At 32.5% G+C, this 5,263-nt stretch overlaps 1 long non-coding RNA gene across 1 annotated transcript; it reads right to left on the bottom strand.

Annotated features, from left to right (window-relative positions):
* Window positions 1-3,606: 3,606 nt before the first annotated feature.
* Window positions 3,607-4,727, bottom strand: LOC128280573 (uncharacterized). The gene is made up of 2 exons (XR_008270668.1): window positions 4,686-4,727; window positions 3,607-3,890 (listed from the first exon to the last, which is right to left on the bottom strand). It is a non-coding gene; the product is annotated as an uncharacterized LOC128280573 (long non-coding RNA).
* Window positions 4,728-5,263: the final 536 nt, after the last annotated feature.

Here is a 5,263-nt window from a genome sequence, read left to right as displayed (position 1 = left end):
CATAAATAATATCAAACATGCACCAATCATAAATTGTATCAATTTATTACAATCTAGGTCTAATTAAATAATCAATTCAATTGAATCCATATATTCACAATGCACATATAACATGTCATTGTTTTTATCTGATTGAATGAACAACCAAGGCACACAACATCATTAACAAGATTTTAAAAAATCTAAGCTAAAGAACATAATCAATCTAACAACAAAAAATTGAAGTTATTATGATTAAGTTGAAAACAGAAAAATATTCGACAATCATGTTCGTCAATGCAGAATAAAATAAAAGTAAAAAGAGGAAGAATAAGAAAACAAATCTAGTGTTTTTCTGCTCATGCTCCCTTCTTTTTATTTTCTTTCTGTCTTACTTTCTTGCATAAATATCCTTAGGCATGCCGAAATTTTGCTACTCAACTAGCTTTTGAACTATTTCTCTCAAATGAGAAGTATGAGAATGGAAGATAGGAGAAGAGATGGTGAGTGAGGGATGAGTGAAATGGAAGATCAAATAAGGCCTATTTATACATGAGGAGAGTGGCTATTTTTAGCTAATTAAAGCTTTGAAAATTACTTCCCCAAAGGTCGCCCCTTGCTTTCAGGAAAGGGTGTTGATGGCTTTGCTAAATTTAGCTAGATGCATGCATGATTCATGAGAGAGGAAGCTTGAAAGGGGGAGGGGAGTTGAACGGTCATGTGATGAGATTTTTTGTCTGATTTTGATTGTTTTAATTAGCCTTGGATAGCTAATTTGATCACATGCATGGACGGTTAGGCATCTCTTCCGTAATGGACAATTCGGGCTCTTTTCTCCTTAGCAGATTGTCTAGTTTTTTGCTCAATTTCTGAGTTGGGTCAAGTATGTCACATGAACTAAAAATTAATTGATTGGGGCATCCAAAGTTGATTAATAATTATCCCTTATTTTCATGGTGAGTTCTTTGGTGAAGCTGCAACATTTGAGCTCCAAAAGGTGACCTTCAAGATTGCCTTTTTTCTTCTAATGCACCAAATTGCTTTAAATTGGAAAAATTATGATAATTTAGCATATAAATAATTAAAAATAGAGATATGTATTTAATTTTATCCAGCTTAGATTTTTTATAATAAAAAGTAAATTATCTAATAACAAACACTCGAAATTTGCATGAATTATTGCTAAAAAAAGCTTTAAAAGTCTATATATTTTGGAGTTATAAAAACCCTAGACTAAAATCGTACCTGTGTTTTCAAATAAACGGATCCTCTTCATTCCTAGATTTCAACCAAATGATCTTCTCTTCTATTCTCATACCATGAATTTCTTTGAGTGTGGGCTTGAACAAATCGAATCAAACACATAAACTAGAAATAATTTTCTCTTCTTTTGGGTGAAAACAAAAATTCTCTTATCAAAATAGAAACCGACAGAATTGTTATTCTGGAAAAATATATTTAATAATTGAAAATAAATTCTCTATATTTTTTTTAACAGAGAAATAATATCTTCTCGTTGGGTAAATGGGCTACTAGTGTCATCTATTTATAGGAAGAAAAGGTAGAACTGTTGTTAAATTATAGAAGTTTATTTCAACTAAATAATAAAGGACTTTTGGGGGCAACAACCCTAGTTAATAATACTAGGGTTTGACATCCCCCATTATTACATAAAGGGTTTTTGGGCCTCATTTGTATCGGGTCAAATTACAAGTACTTCCCGGGCTTTTAATCTAATACTTTATAATTTGATCAAACCCAATATTTGTCTTTTCTATTTCCCAAAAATAAACTTCAATATATTTCCAATTAAATAATTTTCTCAACCCAATCCGTTAAAATCATGACAACTTAACCATAAAAGAATCTATAGGAAAATATATTTAAGACTTCCACATTCAACAGTTTACTATGACCAAATGATTTATTTCCATTTTTGAACTTCATTTAACTCAGAAAAACATAAATTCATTTTTTTAGGTTATTTTCATGTTTTATTTCTCATTTTCATTTTCATTTTGGAGAAAACCATATTCATTTCCAAAGTATTCCATTTCTTGATTTTTAGTTTGGACAAAACCATAATCATTTCCAAATGTTTCATATTTCTCCATTTCATCATTCCTATTCATTTTAGTTCATTTGATTCAACATGCAATTCATTTTTGGTTTCAACGAGCTAGCGAAGAGACCGATTACATATATGCAAGCGAGTCTCAAATGATTTATAATTAAGTTCCAGCTTTTCACCTATTAATTATTAACTCATTTAGTCACAAAGTCAATCCACTATAGTATCGTGACTGAGCTCTCCCATGAAATATCATTACAAAGAAACTAGATTAGTGATCATCAAATGACCTTGCCATAAGTGTGTTACCCTCATAGGAAATCCTTAAACTGTTTGGGATAATATATGTTCTACAAATATGATCCTATTTTATCTCATGGTAACCATTACATATTCTTTCATGAAAAGTCAATTACTATTGAATAGTAATCAATTCATTCATTACAAAGACAAATGACCCATGACCACATTTACTTTTCATCAACCATGTAATTCCATTGAGAGAATATCATTTAGCCATGAATTTCACTGTTTTGAATGACACTACATACTATTAAGTCATATATCCAAGGCACCACCTTTCTATTCCTTATCTATTCGAAATTAGGCTTTTACTTACATCAAAGTGTACGAGTCATGCATACATAGTCTATCATCCACTTAGGATTTAGGCATGTCACACTATGAACCTCACAAGTGAAAAAATCTACAACTAGATTTAGGATCTATACTTCTTAGTTTGAGTCCAATGTATTGTTAATCTAATCAGTCACTTCTATGTCTCTATCTTCTAAGAGTCATTTTCTTTATGCCCAAGACAAAGCATTTATCCAATTGGACTTGATAGACAATATATTAGTCTTTCAACTAGTTTGCTTATTTCTGATTATACTAAGGACATGTGTAACACCCCGTACCCGAGACCGTTTCCGGAGTCGAACACGAGGTGTTAACGGACTTAATTCATTAATTAAACAGCTCATACAATTCATTTTAAAATTTCTAGACAAGCTGGCTAACTGCATCACAGTCGCTTTAAAAATCATATCTCGAGTTACGAAACTCAAATCCAATTCCGTAAATTTTTCCTGAAACTAGACTCATATATATATCTACTAATTTTTTCTAGAATTTTGGTTGGGCCAATTAGTACAGTTTATTAGTTAAAGTCTCCCTGTTTCAGGTTTCAACTACTCTGACCTCTGTGTATTACGAATTAGATATCTCCCTATACAGACCTTCAATGACTATGCCGTTTGTCTCTAATAAAACTAGACTCAATAAGGAATCTGTAAATATAAAGCGTGACTTCTAATTATCTTTGTAAAATTTATGGTGAATTTCCAAAGTCATAACAGGGGATCCAGAAATCGCTCTGGCCCTGTTTCACAAAAATTTAAACATCTCATAAAATATAGCTCATATACCTGTTTCGCTTATTCCATATGAAAATAGACTCATCAAGCTTCGATTCCATAACTTATTAATTATTTAATTCCATTTCTACTATTTTTAGTGATTTTTCAAACTCACGTCACTGCTGCTATCTGAATCTATTTTATGGTAAATTTTACCTATTTCATGGTTTCCATGGATTAGCTAGCAATTTGACATACATAATACCAAATATGATCATGATTAGCCATTCCAATGGCTAATCATTACCAAGCATTTCTATTTCCATACCACTCAATAACCATATCATAAGACCATACATATAAAATGATTATAATGCTATACATGCCATACTCAAAATATACAAGCCATTATGCCAAGATGGTATACGGATAGTGTGAGCGTGCCTCCGACCGTTTCCGATTTCCGAGCTGGCTTGTCAACACTACAAGGAATGAAAAGGAGGGAGTAAGCATAAATGCTTAGTAAGCTCACATGCAAATAGCAAGTAACATAACCATATAAGCAAACATAAAACATCATTTGCATAATCATCACCAAGACATTCATATCGCCTTTTCATTTATCATCTTACCATATTGTTGTTATATTGAATTTTCAACCCGAGGGTTAAGTACATACCTGTTCAAAGTATCCATTTCACAACACTTACCAATACATCCCTTTCATCTTGAGTATTCCTCCATTTGAGTAGAACTTTACCCGTTGAACACATCGAATATAATTGGATACATGGAAAGTTTGCACATAAGTGCCACATATGTAGCCAAGCTACCATGTAACCCGCCCATAAGTGAACTCGGACTCAACTCAACGAGCTCAGGCGTTCGATCCGTAAGTGAACTCGGACTCAACTCAACGAGTTCGGATGCCTAGTTACATCTCACGAACTCGACTCAACTCAACGAGTTCGGACGCTCGCATCCATAAGTGAACTCGGACTCAACTCAACGAGTTCGGATGCCCAAATATCCCAAAGACATGTCACTTGTATCCTAATCCATTCCTAAGGTTCAATGGGACCTTTTTCCCAATCATGTGTCTCAACCATCTTCTACGGAATGCCGATACCGATACTCGGTAGTATTTCACATTTTCCAAGTATATCACATAATTTGACATATTATCAAACAATTATCACAAGTATAATATTTCATAATAATTATCATATCATTTAAAAAAACATTAAAACATTTAAAATAATAACTATGTTACCAACCTTTACATATGAACTTACCTCGTATGCTAAAATGGCTATTTTACCATTTCGTCCACCACTTGGTATTTTCCCCATTTTAGCCCAATTTCAGTTTTCCTTGCTCTATCATTTAAAATATAGTCTAATTAGGACTCACATTATTCAAATTGACCCAAAATCATATTTTGGAAAAATTACAATTTCGCCCTAAACTTTTGCATATTTACACTTTTGCCCCAAAGCTCGTAAATTAAAATTCAGCCTATTTTCTTATGTTTTATGACATGCTGATCATTTTCCTTCTATGGCAACATCAAATTCTCACTCTAAGATGTACTTATGACTATTAGGTATTTTTACCGATTAAGCCCTTTTGCTCGCTTTTCACTTAAAACCGAGTAGCACAAGTTGTCTAACATAATTTAAAACCTCATATTCTATCATAAAACACCAAAATACACAAATTTCACCTATGGGTATTTTTTCCAAATATAAACCCTAGGTTAAATTATTGCTAGCATAAGCTAAATCGAGCTCTAGGGACTCCAAAACGTAAAAATCATTAAAAATGAGGCTAGAACGGACTTACAATCGAGCTT

Source organism: Gossypium arboreum, chromosome 9 (genome assembly GCF_025698485.1).
Source record: "Gossypium arboreum isolate Shixiya-1 chromosome 9, ASM2569848v2, whole genome shotgun sequence".
NCBI classification, from domain to species: Eukaryota; Viridiplantae; Streptophyta; class Magnoliopsida; order Malvales; family Malvaceae; genus Gossypium; species Gossypium arboreum.
This window is presented reverse-complemented; position numbering and strand designations above follow the sequence as displayed.